Source organism: Columba livia, chromosome 25, assembly GCF_036013475.1.
Source record: "Columba livia isolate bColLiv1 breed racing homer chromosome 25, bColLiv1.pat.W.v2, whole genome shotgun sequence".
NCBI classification, from domain to species: domain Eukaryota; kingdom Metazoa; phylum Chordata; class Aves; order Columbiformes; family Columbidae; genus Columba; species Columba livia.
The window spans coordinates 2,809,677-2,826,416 of NC_088626.1; the positions used below are offsets into that span (position 1 = coordinate 2,809,677).

Here is a 16,740-nt window from a genome sequence, read left to right on the forward strand (position 1 = left end):
CTTTTACAGCCAAGGAAAAGCAATTTCTACAGCCACAGAGAAGCAGATGAACCAGTGCCTGCCCATGCACAGATTCTCCACCTCCTCCTCTGGGCAGCAGCCTTGAGAGGGCAAGTTTTAGCTGGATTCACGAACAGAGACACCTCTAAAAGTGATGCTCAGATTGCCCCAGGAGAGCACGGAATGCAGAGCTGGGCTTGGCAGTAGCTTAATCACTGTCCCAACAACTTCAGCCTGCTTTCTTCTTGGACAGTCATTGCTAATGGGAGGAAAATATAAAAGCAGGTAACAGGAGTGTGCAAGTTGTGTAGATCAGGCAAAGAGTTTGAGAAAGCATAGTCATCTTGACCTTATGACAGTTCCAGCTCCTGTATCGCTTGCAGACTTTGTTTTAGAACAAAAGACCCTATGAGAGGAAATCCCAAGGGCTTTGAAGGGAAGAAATGAGAATTCAAGTTAATTTTGAGAACTTCGCAAACTGCAAAACCGAGCGGTGATTTGTGAATGCTCAGCTTCCCTTTCTCCGCAGTTTTCTCAGCACCTGTGCTGCTTGGCCTATGGATGTAACCCTTGTTTCTGATGGATGCTGAGAGCTCTGGAGCCACCACTGAGCCCCTGCACCGATGGGAATGTTGGGCTGGATCTCGGTCCTCCCTGAGTCCAAAAGGATGTTGGGAGAGAGTGAAAGCTAAATTAATAAAAGAAAGCTTGAATTACTACAGACCTTTACAGACCATGATTCAGCAGACCTATTTTAGATGCCTTAGGATGAGGCAACTCTATTTCACGTGATCAATTGGAAGATGAGTTTAAATGACTCAGGGGAGGGAAGAGAGAGGAATCCCACCCAGGGTTTTATTTCTAATGATACGTATGACCTCTCCATACTGGTGGCTTGTTCCAAGCTCTTAAATGCACAGTGGAAATATATTCACAGCTTCAGTCATTAGCACTGTACTCAAAGTATCAGCTCATCTATGAGTAATCCCCTTGTTAGAGGGCAGCATTCTGGAGTGGAGGGAAGCAGAAGCAAGTGCCAGACAGTAGGTTTTTCCCTCAAATCCTCAGAGGAAAATTAATGCATTGCAGTGAAAAACTCCTTCACCTGGAGACCACGAACAGTCCAAGGTCAGAAGGGGCACTGAACAAAGTACAGTGTGTTATCAGGTAAAGATGGACAGGATAGCTGTCACAGCTAAGTTTTATGAAGTGATCTCTTACATAGCTCTGGCGAGACATGATGGAGCTGCGTGTATCCAATTTAAAAGTTTTAGACTTAAGAAAATTCAGGAGAAAGCAGTGAGAATGGTACAAACTAGAAAGCATGACCTGTGAAGTTGGAAGGGGAGCTGTTTGATCTCAGACTTTGCATCTCTGCACACAGGTGAAAGAACTGCCTGGAGAGGCTGTGAATATCCATCATTGGAAGATTGCAAGACCAGATTAGGGAAAGATCTGTCACGGTGTTTAACTGAGCTTTCTTTCCCTGTTGAGAGAGGATTAAATGTCCTGTAGAGTCCCACCCAACATGGTTTTGTACAGGTAAGATCTGAAGAAAACAGGTCTCTGTATTCAGGCGATGGAAGGAACAAGAGTCCTGGACATGTCCTTGTTTCTTCTGCAACCTTCTCTGGTGACCTTTGGCAAGTCTATTTCTAAGTGTATCTTCCCTGTCTGCAAAGCAGAGGAAGTGAAGCTTTTCTCTCCCTTCTGTCTTTCGCCTGGACTGTAATCCTTTTGGAGTGAGGGTTCTATCTACTCTATCTAGATAGCATGCTTCTGCATAAATCAAGACAGCTTCATTAAGGCTAAAAGACCACTTTCTTAACTCACAATAGGTAATAATGTGGGTCAGTGATTTTGTGTACAGCTGCAGGCTGCCTGGTTACACAGAGCTGCTGTTGAACGTTCATTTCCATGTAACTCATGAAGAATTTCCTAGTTTGATTTATTACCTGGACGATCTGATAAAGTCTAACCACATACGGAGGACAGTGCTATTTTCTCGCTTCGGGAAGATTCATTTTCCCTACTGCTGAAATGAATCTATCCAGAGGTGAGTGCCTACTTCTGTTTTCATCCTGCCCCCTTTCTTGTTTACCTCCTGTGTCTAACGGGGTCCTTTCCCGTTATGTTACTGGTGCTTTTCTCTTGTGAATTTATGCCATTTCTTTCTGCTTTAGCTCGACATTAATCTTCATAATGTAAAATAGTTTGAGGGAGTTGAAGTTGTGTCTAAATCATGGCTGTCTTGTTTAGAAACTTCATCCAGATTTTTATTTGCTGCCCGCCCCCGTGTGAAAAGCAATGAGATCCAATGTACTGCAACACCTGCCTTTGTGCTACCGACTTGGTTTGTCTCCCCAAAGCATCTCCCTTTCTCCTTCCAGCTTTTCTCTGGCAAGGCAGGACTGTCATTAGGGCCACAGCTCTGCGTGGCACGTCTTTGTCCAGCAGCCCTGACTGCAATCCCTATAACATCACCGGTACAGAAATAAAACCAGTGCGCTGCTTTATCTTTCCCAGATCTCAACTAGATTTAGGCTTAGTCTTGTGCCTCAGCATTGACGGCGGGCCTGCGAGCTTTCTTTTTCCACCCAAAGCGCACAGTGCGGTGAATTCCTTGACCGCTTTAGAGAAGCTTGACTCTGAAAAACCCTGGGGAAGAAATTCTGTCTTTATTCAGAAATGTTCTCTTGAAGTCACTGTGAGCTTTATTTGTCTCCCCATCCTGCTGTGAGCTGGTTGTCCAAGCTTAGGGCGTCTTGCGTTGGCCATGCTAGATTTCTCTTGCCGTGTGAGTTTGTATATAATTCTTTAATCTCTGCTAAGCCTCCACCTCCCTACTGTGCTCAAACAGCAGCTTTTGTCCAGGTAATCTTCCAAGCAGCTTAGAGCATAACGATAAGTTACATTTGATATATGGAGCCTCTCATCTACAAGGAGCCTGTGGTGCTTTGAGACTGTAAATGTAAAGCTCATTTCATCCACTGCCATCTCCAGCTAGAGAAAATGCTTTAGGGCAAGGGTGTACTATGTTAATAATATATCGGAATTTCTGTAGGTGTTTACCCACTATTTGCTATCGCTGCGTTTTGTCTGAGATCCCCTTGCAATGGAAGGGGCCCAAGCTGATGGCAGCAGAAGTCAGCAGCTTTGAAAGAGATGTGGCAACAGCGAGTGCTTTTGGCAGCGTGTTCCAGGCAGCCGCGTTCTTGCTGGCAGCACCGACATGGGCAGAGACGGCATCCAAAACCCCTCCAGTCAACCTCAGTAGCTGCAGCTCCAGAAACCTGACTGCTGAGCTTACTGGCCCTTTTTCTTCGGGGCAGAAACTACCGCGCCAGAATAAATCAGTGCTCCATCTAATTTAGGAGCCTGTCATGCAGTGGCCAGCACGGCGTGTTCTAGGGGGACAGACATTTGTAGTGCAAGGCCGCGAATCTAGGGATGAGCAGACAATCAACGTCACACCTGTGCAAGATCAGCTTTAACCTTTTCCAAGCCCTGCCAAGCTGCCTCCTCAGCTGAAGATTTTGGCCAGACAGATGATGAGCCGTGTCCGTGGCTTCTTTTGCCTGGCCTAAACTCGCTCCCTTCTCCTGATGCACCTGTTTGCTCCTTTACCCATCTGCTGTGTTATGTCTTAAGCAACATGGGGTCGGGGCTGCCTTTTAGTTTAGTTCAGGAACACACTGTGTTCCTAATTAAGGTATCAAGGTATTGCTGTAAGATTAACAACAAAGATCTTCATTTCTTTCCTCTCCTGTTGGGTCTCTCTCTTAAGAACCTCCAATAACAAAAGGAGTTAAGAGCTTCCATGTGCCTAGTACAACAAAAATCACCACCTGTTTCTTACTTTAAATCCATATATTGCCTCAGATTAATGCTGTCTGTAGAGATGTATAGTTTGTATCTCAAAGGTGTTTGAAGATAATGGACAGAGTTTGATTCCCCTATACAGCAAGCTGTAGCATTCTCCCTAAGCACACGAGCGCTTTAGTAATGTGTTCTTTCTCCTCTCTCTTATTCTGCCTCTCTAATTGTTATTACTAAAATACACACACCAATAATTCTCTTCCTCAGAGCCAGGCTCTTACGAGTGCGTAATACAATTACCGCAAATTAGCATCTCATGGAAAACAAAGAAACGACACGAAGCCCAAAAACCCAAACAAACCGGCTGCCTGACATTTTAAAACTCTACTTAAAACACCAGCAGGCAAGAATGGTAATTAGATCGGCAAAGCAAAATATTTGTACATGTGAAGGACTTTATTTCAACATTTTATTTATGTCCAGAGCCTGTGTCGCTGGAAAACTTGTATACAAATTAGAAAAGTCTTTTATACTCATGTTCAACAACGGGGGGGAACATAAATGAAAATATTTATATTCTTTAAATGCTTTTTTCCGTGACTCAGTGTTCATTTTTAATGTAGGAGGATAATAGTAAAATTACTAGTAAAATTACTAGTAAAATTACTACTGCTTCTTGGCAATAGAAACAAGTATTTCACAGGCCTAAGTACCTAAATTAGGAGACTAACTGCTGACTAATTTAAGTTCTTATCTCTTAGGCTGGAAAAATCCCGTGCAAAGAACAATGATGCAGGAGAGATTTGAGTTTAGAAAGTAGGTGTGTGGTTCTGTAAGTGTGTATAGGGAGAGTTGGTTCTTTTACTGCTTATTTGCCTGTTGATTTAGCAGATCCTGAGGGGAAAGAATGTCCCTCTTGCCTAATACTGGAGCCAGGTTTGCTCAGGAGAATAATAATAATGATAATAATAGAGTTCCCAGTACCTGGGGCACACTATTGCTGAACCTTATCTTCACAGTGCTCTAACATACTGGGGCTCAAACAGTGATTCATTCAAGCAAAGAGATGAAAGCGAGAAAGGAAGAGCAGATAAATGGGGAAAGAAAATCTGTTCATTAATTCAGTTAATCAGGTAAAGAATCAGTAACATCTCACAGCGCGCTTTTCTGCAGATGAACTTCCTTACAAAACCAATATTCAGGATCATAATAAAAGACCATGCTGATTTCTCAGTGTTAACACTAACCAAGTAGTATTACCTTGGAATACATTAAAAATCATGTTAAATAATCCACATCTCAGGGGCTGGAACAGCACTTCTTCGTGCGTATTATCTGCACTTGATCGCTTCCTGCAGGGGTTCTTGTTCTACCGCAGGAAAAATGCACCTTAAAAATCAGTTGTGAAAGCCACATTTTCTTTTAAATGAAAAGAACTGTAGAACTGGATTTTCCTCCTTTGGTTCAGCATGATGTAGGAGACTGTCTTGGCGAACTGAGCTATAGATGTTTTGATGATGGAGAAAGCAGAAACGAACTGTTGTTCCTTGCAGTATTGTCCTCCCACTCTTGACAACACACCCGACCACAAAATTCTCCAGTCATCAGAATTGGCCAGAACTGCAGCAATTCTCTCCGAAACTGAGTGTCTGGAGTGATGTATGGTCTTAAAAACATAATAAAAAATTAATACTAAGCAGCAAATATGGGGTTTTTTTGCATGGTGCCAATTCCAAACCTGTATGAAGGGTATTTTAAGACACCTTGCAGGGAGCCCTTAAGAAAGGAATGGGTCGCTGAACTGGAAAGATGTGCAGCATCCGTGTGTAACGTCAAGGGACATTCAGGCAGAAAGGCTTTCGCTAGAGCGACTTGACACAGGAGTGAGTCAGCGTCAGAGGAACCTCCCCAACCTCAGGGCCATTTGTGCAGTGACCCCTCTCGCAGGAATAAAGCTCTGCTAATTTCTTCTTTGGTCCAAAAAGTACGTTCTGAATCATTGGAGGCTTTAGATTGGGACCCTCAGTCGCTAACGTTGAGCGGAATTCACTGGAATTCGCTCTTTGAAGACTTCAAATGGACCTGTGCGCATATGTCACCCCCTTCCTGACCTCTGTCCAAACAGATTCTCATTAGAGCCAAGTGGAGGAGGATAAATCCGTTTTGTTATAGCTTTCATATTTCATTTTCAACCCACATTAGAGCAGGAGGAAAATGTTTCTCCAAAAACGAATTACATCAGCCTGTCTGCTTCGCGATGACAAAACGCGTTTTCATGCGGATCTATCCTTGCTCTTCTTTGATGCTGGTCCACCCACTTGGTCAGAAATCATAACCAAATACAAAGCTCTGGACAAAAGCTTCTGCTTGACAAAACCTGCTAAAACTACAACCTCATTGCAAGAGAGTTCACTTTCAAAATACCATTGAGCCGAAAATGTTCTGATCAGCTGCAATTCATGTTTCCCCTGGTTTCATTCTCCTGTTGTGCATTACGGCTGCCCAGCGGGTTGCGTAAACTCAGAAGCTAATTCTAAGCAGATGGATCTGATGTTAGTTGCTTTTCTTTTGCCAACCCCTCCATTTCTGTGCCAGCCAGAGATCCAGCCGCGTTGGGAAACGTCCTCCTTTTACTTCTATACAAGGCAAACCAAAGCCCTTCTGCTGTAGCATTGACTTTTTGTTCCCTTCAAGCTCCACGGATGCTTTGAACAAACAGCCAGGTCAGTGTTCACATGGTTCCCAAGCTCTTATGCCTTCTCTCATTGAGCAAACACGGGATTCATGTTTTCATGCTGTAAAACTTCTCCTGTTTATTGGCACTTGATATGCCTGTAGAACTGAGCTCTTGAGGGCAGACCGGTATGTACTGGGCATCTGGGAATTACCTAATAGACTGAGCTGTGAGGTTAAAGCACAGACAGCAGCATGGATCCAAACATTTGTGCTGGAAAAGACGTATTAGAGAAACAGAGAATATGAAGCCAAACAGCCCCTGTGAAGTAGGAAAGCGTTGTTATTTCACTGGGGGAGGGAACCAGGGTCGCAGAGATTAAATAATGACATCCCAAACAACCTTCTGCTCCATCCCCTTGGCTTTTTCTTTCTTGTTAATGCCACGTGTCCATGGTCGTGTATAAAACTGCTGCTGCTTTGGGTTCTCAGCAAGACCGGGAGCAGCTGGTCCGTGCAGACCGATGACCTGTCACAGTCAATGTGGTGCCTTTAAATTCAGTGCTGAGGAACACTGGCAATGTACAAGGGACATTTGCTGCTAGACTTACTCTTTGGATATATACTTGTATTTATTTCTCCCCATATGCTATAACATATTTCACAAACGTGGCGTTTCTTAGAGATCAAGATAAAATAATGCTACAGCCGTATAGGAAGAAAAAGATTTATGGCTTAGGTGCAGGGCTGGGGATGGGGAGAGCAGAGCTATCTGTTTTGACTAAGTTATCTGCACTGGTTGTAAAACGGAGCTAAAATTATCTTTAGGGCTACTCTTAAACTAGACTAAGTATCTGCATGGTGTTATTATCATAACAAAGCCGGCAATATATTATAATACTCAGGACTGCTTTGTAATATTTTATTTCTATCATGCATCTCACAGAATCACAGAATGGACTGGGTTGGAAAAGACCTCAGAGATCATCGAGTCCAACCCTTGGTCCAACTCCAGTCCGTTTACTAGATCATGGCACTAAGCGCCATGTCCAATCTCAGTTTAAAAACCTCCAGGGCCGGTGAGTCCAGCACCTCCCTGGGCAGCCATTCCAATGCCTGACCACTCTCTCTGCAAAGAATTGCTTTCTCATCTCCAGCCTAAATTTCCCCTGGCAGAGTTGAAGCCCATGGCCCCTTGTCCTATTGCTGATGCCTGGGAGAAGAGACCAATCCCCACCTGGCTAGAACTGCCCTTCAGGTAGTTCTAGAGAGTGCTGAGCTCACCTCTAAGCCTCCTCTTCTCCAGACTAAACAAGCCCAGCTCCCTCAGCCTCTCCCCATAGGTTATTGGCTGCTTCACCCCCACGTGCCAGCAGCCACTCTTATGGCTCTGCTGCCCAGACCTGCAGGTCCGTGCCCAGGCGCTGAGCTTGGTTCTGTTGACTCGCTCCATTTGCACAGAGCAGGGAACCAAGCGCCCGTAATTCTGAAATGTCTGTATTTTTAGCAAGCCGGCTTGTTATATGCAAAGTGGCGTAGCGGGAATCTCTTTGCTTTAAACAACGTTACGCTCGCGTTTAGCTGGCAAGGCCATTGCAAGGCTTTAGCATTAAAAAACCTGGTCGTTTGCGGTTAGCTAAAATTTCTATATAACTTCATTAAGAAAAGAGCAACGTGGAAAAGGGGAAACAATTAAAATACTTCCGACGTGCTAAAATGGAAGGGCAATACCAATGCGAGTGCTTTCAGGTTTACCCATTCACTTCAGTTTGTAATATTTGGTACAAATGAGAAGTCTGTCTGGAAGAAAAAACCCATTAGAGCTCGTGGTGGCTTCTGAATTCTCTGGTACGCTGTTTTTGTGCCCAGCTGTGGGTAGCAGGGACATGTCTGGCTCCGCAGACGTTCCCAAATGGTTTTCCTGCTGCAAACCATCAGACAGGCGCTGGGAACGGCAGCCTGAAATTGCGACCGAAGGGAAAAATCAGTCCTTTTGCCCAAAGAGCCATCCTGATGGCAACATCGTCACGAAGGATTACAGCTGCTGGTTTGTTCACAAAAAGCACAGATGGAGAGCACCAATGGCATCTCCCAGCTCTGCTTACAGCATTATTCCCTCCGGTTTATCCTCTATTTTGCTGCTGGTTACAAAGCATCTAGAGAGTTCAATGACTCCCAACGGGAGCCGATCTCATCATCTAAAATAGGACGTTTCTCTTCATTGTCGACTAGGACGTTGGCCATCCTGAGCATGTAGCCTGCCACAACAAGGTAGCGCGTCTGCAAATCTCCTTCTTAGGAAGTCTGCCTCCTTTGGTGGTGATCCGCGAGATTGCGATTCATCCGTAGGAATGCTCCTCGCCTGCTTTGAAACAGCGTTTGGGTATTACAGTCAGTATCTCCTTAAGTGAAAAACAATCTAAGCGGGGAGCTAAGCACAAATATGAACGCTCTGCAGTCACACAGGGGATGAATCCATTCATTTGCTTTGAATTCCTCTGGTTTTGTAGTGCAGGTGTCACTGTAGGAAATGGATTAAATGATGTCCATGAGGCATATAAGAGAGAAAAGCAATGCATCTGTTTTCCATTTTCATGAGTTTATTGCTGCTTTAAAGACCCTCTCACGGCACTGGTATATTTGGGAATTATGGGGTTTCTGGTTAGTAGCCATACGCAGCAGCAAACTCACATCAGTCTGCCTTACCAGGAAAGCAGCGGTTTAGGCTTGTCCCAGTATTTTGTTCCACATTCATAGATATTTCCTAACGCTGACTTATCTGACTCAGAGTCCGCCCATGACTCAAAGCATCGGGGTCAGAAAGAGCATGAGTGAGATGGTTATCAAGACCTGCCCAGGCTCAGTTTGGCCAGAAACCCCAGAAAATAATGAGTGGTGAGATGGCTGGTGGAACAAGGGGAATTGCTACTCGCCCAGCACTGGCTCACACGCTGGTGATCGACACCTTGATGTCAAAACGGGTTCTGCTGACAGCACGGGGAGAGCGGATCGTCAAAGCACAATGTGGTCAACTCTAGTTATGTGTTTTTAGATCTAAGGGAAAATAACTTGTTCCAGAGTTTAGCTAAGATGTACATTGCTGGCTTGGTTTTCATTTACCCCGAGGACTCCCGTCTTGGACGGAGCACAGAGCGGTTCGGTTTTTATTAATATGAGACAGTGAGAAAGCGTAATAGGGCACAGGGTCAGCAAGGGCTGTTTAGTTTGAGTTTTGGAAAGCCTGTGGTTTAACCTTGGGTGAATTCAGTTCTTGTGAGCATTCTTCAAAAGCAAACCTCATTGCCATGCAGCAGCGATGCTCCCAAATCCCAAATGGTGCTAACACGGGCAGGCTCTATGGAGTCCTGAGCTCTGCCTCCAGCCTACCCTGAGGCAAGGAGGAGGGAGAGCCGTTGTTTGCTGAGCAAATGGAAAACCCAGGCAGGCTTGAAAATCCTGGAGCAAGAGGAGCAGGCTGGATTGCCAAAAACCAGCAGTTTGCACAAAATAACTATGGATTTCTAAAGCAACGTTACCCATCGCTCGCTTGGTTCTCTGGTTCAAATTTATGTTTTTAGAAGCTGATGTTAAATGGAACAGAACTGTGAAAAACTGAAGCTTTTCTGCCTACAGAGCGATTTGTAGCAAAATTATATAGTATGTACGATATATCTAAGGATCCTTTAGTTAATTTGTTGGCAAAGTACATAAATGCGGCTTCAGCAATACTGGGCTTTTGTTCTCTGTAAAATAACTTGGCTGCTGTATCAACCTGCTACTCAGTAAAAATGTCCTGCCATCCCCCAAAATATTAGAAATAGGATATTGGATGGTGCTGCTGGAGTGGGGTCCAGCAAAAAGCTGCAAACCTCAGTAATATTTACCGGAGCTCTCAAGGGAAGGTCTGGCTGGGTCACATCTCAGATCTTTACGTCTTCCTGTGACTGAACAGATTGTCTTCCTTGAGTTTCTGGTGTTCTGATGTGCTACATATGCATGGTGAAGGACACCACGCTGCCTTAGGAGGAATTGTCAATATTTTAAAGAGGAGGATAGGAAAGATACGCTGAATTCTTTGTGCTGATGGAGAATGAATAGAGATTCCTTGAGGAAGAGTGTTTAATTGCATATGTGATGCATGTAAATATGCATATAACATCAGAAATATGTCGAAGGAGAAACTTGTACATACATGAATTTTGCTATTTTCCTCATCCACTTAAAAACAGAGAGAACAGGGATCTTGGAGAGGCACAGAAGGGAATAACACCCCCCAGATTTCTCTGTTACTGATTTCTTCCATGCTCTGAAATGCATTAACTGGTCTTTATTATTTTCCTCGCAAACAGTATTTCCGGAAGGGGCATCCTTGAAGGGGACAGGGGTCAGGAACCTGTTCCACAAAATGAAGTTGCAGAACATGGCGCTTTCAGCGCTGAGGGGACATTCCTTTGGCATCACCTCCCAGTTAGCTCCAGTAAGACCCTCTATAGCCCATTCCTGCTCTCAGCATCCCTCCCTTGCCTATTCTGTTGCGATCTGGTTCCAGATTCCTACTTACTGGTGGTGCATCTTGATTATTACGTTGCCAAACAAGCATATTAATTAGTGCTTTCACCGTTCTACCCGTCTGTTGGATTTCCACAGATGCTTTTAGCCTGGTCTCTCTTTAGCCCATTGCATAGCAATGCAGCTTTAAGAAAGAGAACAAGTTATGTGGTACACATAATTGTAATTATGGGAGCTTTTTCCTTCCCGAGGTATCAGATATCAGCAGGCTGTTCATATTCAGGTCCTAATTAGCAGTACAGCTAAGAAGAGGTCTGAAAATGGGTGCGTGGTGATTTCAGCCAATGTCTCTATTTCAGTTTGGATCCAGATTCCTTGGAGGGGCAAACTGGCCCATGTTCTAATAACTTTTAATAACTTCTTCCTTTGTGAAAGCAAAGAGACGCGTTTTTCTTCTGGGCTCTCTCAATCAATAGATATTGATCACTTAACAAAGCCAGTCGTTCAGCTACAAAAGGCCTTTGATTAAAATTTCACTTGGCAGCCTCTTGGATGAGATACTTTATCATCATCATGAACACTAGAGCCCCATAGTATGACAAAGTGAAATGAGGAGGCAGTAACCTGAAGTAAGAAGTGGGAAATTATGTTTTAAATGCCAGACACATACTCTTAGATACTACTGTGCCACTTTACATATTGCGCAGTCCATTAGATTTCATAGGGATGGGTGTAATCAGTGCAGAAAAATCTCAGGGGCTGAAAAGATCCTATTTAATCGAAGCATTCTCAGTAGCACCTGTAAACCTCACTGGTTTTGTTGAGAGCCTGCGGATTTTCTCTATGTTCTTGTAATTGGAATTCTCTCTGCCTTACAAAACTGAGTTTGTTTAAAGGGAAACAAACCCCAGTCCACTACAAAATCTGCTCTGATATAGCTGAAGTTGCAGCTTTCTCTTTGTTTTTACCAGAAAACTCCCTATCAGGTAGGGAGATAGCTGAGAGGATGGATAAATGCTATTGCAGATGAGGCAGCTGCAGAGGAGAGGACTGTTCAAGCAACTTATATATCTTTGGAGATTCAACAGTAAGAAGGCAGCACTTGATTTAGCTGTAAGGCAGCGGTGATGAGCAGAGATGACAAAGGAATATTTATTTTAAATGCATGAATGAGAAAAAAAGAATCTATTGCAAATCTATTCTTGCACTTAGAGGCTACTGCTAATGTCTAAGTGGGTGGTTTAACTCTTTCTTACATGGTTCTTTAAGCTGTTTCAGCAAGGAACTCTTTAGGGGACAACACAGCTAACACTGCACTGAGTTGAATAATGAATTAGACTAAGTGCGTTTCTCCTAAACAAGATCCATTTTTAAGTTTATGCTCAATAGTTGCAACCAGAGCCATTCAGAGAGAATGAAGTAGTAAAATCAGAGGATTGAAGACTTACAGACCTCCTGCTGTTTCCCTCGGATGCGGGGCTGACGTGAGACCTCCTACAGCAAAGCTCTAGAGGCTTGAAAATCACTGCCGAGAAATGCGAGCTTCTTTCACAACAGAACCAAGCCGGTGTTGAGCAGGACATGAAAGAAAGCAGACCCACGGCAGAAGGTACTTACAGTTATTAATGAACTGTAAATTATTTGGTTTCCTGTGCCGCTTCCAAGTGCTAACACATTAAGCCGGCAAATTCACAGGAAAAGGTTTGGTTCAACGAAATGTAGTAAGCTCCGCTCTTTGTTCTTTCCCAGGCAGGTAAATGCTAATTAGGATATTCGTCCAAGTCATTGCACATATCTCTGCAATGTACATGCTCATATCTGACCTGGTGACTTTGGTACCCTTTGTGATCAATAGATAAAGATGCACAAACAGACAAAAAGTGAAGAACTCTAACTTGTCTCAAAATGGAAGGTCCTACAACTTATATTATCTGTCCCACTCTGTGGGAAGATAATAAAGGAAAAAACAATTTCCTGGCTATGGGGATCTCTGATGACCTCAATTAGAGCATGGGAAAGATGGAAACATTTTTGTTCTATTTTAACGTAATTGTCTCACCAGGCCTTTTCTTCAAAGGCCACAGATCATTTTTTTAAAAACGGTTATTAAATCTATGTGTAAGAAAAACAGAAAAACATCTGCAAAGGTTAATGCTGACTTGACCGATCTCTCGTTTAAAAGGCAGAGCTGTATTTCTTTGACCTGGAGCTGCTAGTACTGCAGATATTGTGCAGTTACTGGCCACAGAAACCATCTCACGGAGATGGGATTCTGGGGACAGAACCACCAGGACAGGAGATTAAACGGTGTTAAGGGGAGGAGAAACTCTTACAAGTCCCACTTCTCACATTTGAGGTTTTGTGGCTGTTGAAATTGAGTTTGGATTGTTGCCTTTCTGCCTGCTTGGTGGTGCTGGAATATTTTCTTCCTCAATTTTCTCATGCAGTCGCCTTTTCCAATCAGTTACAGTAAATGCTTGTTGTGTTTGCTCAACAGTACTAGAAGCTGATACATTCAAGCTAAGCTATTTGATACAAACAAATCAACCATGCTGCCATCCAGCGAGACCTGGACAGGCTGGAGAGTTGGGCAGGGAAAAATTCAATGAAATATAACAAGGGCAAGTGTAGAGTCTTGTATCTGGGCAGGAACAACCCCAGGGTCCAGTATAAGTTGGGGAATGACCTATTAGAGAGCAGTGTAGGGGAAAGGGACCTGGGGGTCCTGGGCACAGCAGGGTGACCATGAGCCAGCACTGGGCCCTTGTGGCCAGGAAGCCAATGGTACCTGGGGTGGGTTAGAAGGGGGTGGTCAGTAGGTCAGAGAGGTTCTCCTGCCCCTCTGCTCTGCCCTGGGGAGACCACACCTGGAATATTGTGTCCAGTTGTGGCCCCTCAGTTCCAGCAGGACAGGGAACTGCTGCAGAGAGTCCAGCGCAGGGCAACAAAGATGCTGGAGGGAGTGGAGCATCTCCCGGGTGAGGAAAGGCTGAGGGAGCTGGGGCTCTGGAGCTGGACAAGAGGAGACTGAGGGGGGACTCATTCATGTTTCCAGATATCTAAAGGGGGAGTGTCAGGAGGATGGAGCCAGGCTCTTCTTGGTGACAACCAGTGACAGGACAAGGGGTAATGGGTTCAAACTGGAACACAAGAGGTTCCACTTAAATTTGAGAAGAAACTTGTTCCCGGTGAGGGTGGCAGAGCCTGGCCCAGGCTGCCCAGGGGGTTGTGGAGTCTCCTTCTGTGCAGACATTCCAACCCGCCTGGACACCTTCCTGTGTAACCTCATCTGGGTGTTCCTGCTCCATGGGGGGATTGCACTGGATGAGCTTGCCAGGGCCCTTCCAACCCCTGACATTCTGGGATGCTGTGATGCTGTGATCTTTAGATTCTTACCATGAGTCTTTTGTCAGCCACTTCACTATATTAATGAGCTCATTAGTAGTTCTGGAGAAGACTAAAAGTTATGGCCACTCAATCTGTCACTCACACACCTGCTGCTGTGAACGTCAAATGGCAACATGCGACCAGAATAGGATAACAACTATTGCTGTATCAGAGAGAGCGGTGTGGATCAGTCTTCTATTCATAGTAAAATATATTTAGCTCTTAATAGCTCTACTCTGCATTGACTCATGGGTGCATGATGTACATATTAATGAGTTACATTCCGCTAACAACAGTATGATGTCGTTTTTCAGGCAAATGCGTCTTCAGAAGTATTTCTGGTTGATGTGTCACTGCTGTGTGTCATCAGCTTCTATCAGCCTAACAAATCGTGACACATCAGTCTTATCTTGGCAGACTATCCTGCACGCTTACCTAAACACCATATATTCATTGTTGAGTTTTAAAACAAATAAGTTGTGTTGCCTTGATGTTGTCATGACAACAGAAATCCTTCTTTGCTCTTCTGTATGATTAAGGTCTTTTTTCTATCAGAGAGGGATGAAGTTATTTTCATTTATCAGCATAAAACCCAGATGGCTCTAGTGGACTAATGACTGAAATGTGGCCATCCCAGCACTCTCCAATCTTGCACAGAGGTTGTCACAGCAACTGTGTTTTATAGCTTTGCTTCCAATATCTTTCTGCCATGGCAAGGTCCCAATCATCCAATTATCCCAAATGCGAATGTCTCTGATGGCCGGTGCTAATCACCCTCAGCATTAACAGAGCTAGCGGCACTCAGGTTTGAGAGGGTTGGTTATTTCTCTTACCAAAATGATCTTGATAAACTCAAGATTTTCAAGACTTGATAATCAAAGGATTGAGGTTGGACAACTCCAAAGTATTTATTAATAATATCTATTAAACTAGGCCACCTATTTGGGCAGAATAGATTGTAGGTGCATTCTGTTTGATTGACAAAGGCCAGAAGACAATATTTACTAAGTGTATCCCACAGTCTTATGAGTTTTCTCTTACCTTGTTGCTACCCCCAAATTCCAGTGTAAAGTAAACCTCAGGGAAGAACCTCAAGCATCCAAGCAAGGAAGAAATGAGATAAGGCACAAAAGTACAGAGACACAAGCAACAAATAACAATTCAGATTCTTATAGCTGGGTCCCAAAGCTGATTGTTTGTATTCAGCCCCAAAATGTAACAGATTGAAATGAATTAGGCTGTGATATTTTTCCCTTTGTCGCCTTATTAGATTGGAAACAAAGAGATTACTGTTGGATGGCTACTCAAAGCCCTCAACAGTTCTCCCTCTGGGCTTTAATAATTAAACCCGTTCAATGAAGTTAATTCACTGCCGTGCTAAGACAAGGTGCTTTCAAAACCAACAGATTTAATGTTGATTAAAATATTTCCCTAGGCAGTGATAAGCAGCCAACAGCTGACTCGGAGTTTCTTGTTACGTAGGATTTGAGTGTTTAGATCTCCTATCTGCAGAAAAGTATATATCTGTTATAAAGGAAGAGGTCAAAGGATGCACAAGCCAGAATCGCTATTTAATTCTGCCTTAAGACGAGCTTTAAGTATAGTTATGTCTGCAAAATGGTTGTAGTTAGGGATCCGAATGACCCACTTTTAGCAAAAGTCAGTCTCATTGAATTTGAAAGACAGGCGGGTGAAGAGAGAAGATGACAGAATTATACTCCTGACAGGTTAAACCTGTCAGAAACCAACCCGAAACACACTGCGTTAACTTGACCCTTTATTGGGGTAAATATTCATTGGCCGCTGAAATAGAAACCTGCACTTTTGTTGCAGGCTCCTCCCAAATTCTTGCCAAGTCTGCGGAAGAAGCAACAAATACAGAAGCACAAGCTGTCCAGGCGTTCATTTGTTTCTCTCCCCATTTCGATTCCCAGTTTACAGTGTCTCTATGATAGCACAGCTACAAAGAAGTTGGCTGTTCATCCACCGTGAAATGATGTTTTAAACTCGTATCCATTATCTGAGCAGGGAGAGGCACCGCGTTTCTTGTTTATTGTGCTAGCAAAAGAGCTTCCAGGAACACAAAGATTATTGAAAGGATAGCTGCATGTCTCTTGGTTTTGCTAACTCTCCTGAGCTGGTTTGCAACACCAACGCCAACTTCTTAAGCAAGTTTGTTGGCCTCATCTTCTTTCAACTAATTAGATAAAATGGTGTTGCCTGAAGCATCCGATAAAAAGAGTATAGATTTTGTTAACGGCTGGAATTCCATTTGGTTCTGATTCCCTAGCAAGAAAACTTGAGATACTATAGGAAGCCAACTATTTTCTTCTGTGCTTTCCAAACTTGTGT

At 43.8% G+C, this 16,740-nt stretch overlaps 1 protein-coding gene across 1 annotated transcript in view; it reads left to right on the forward strand.

The window, feature by feature from the left end:
• The window catches only part of LOC135576353 (uncharacterized), a 148,784-nt gene that overhangs the window by 15,693 nt on the left and 116,351 nt on the right, over positions 1-16,740 (forward strand). The window contains exons 6-8 of the mRNA XM_065041051.1: positions 1,385-1,542; positions 10,842-10,969; positions 12,377-12,610. The gene's annotated coding sequence lies outside the window, so the exon portion shown is untranslated. The remainder of the gene's footprint in view (positions 1-1,384; positions 1,543-10,841; positions 10,970-12,376; positions 12,611-16,740) is intronic.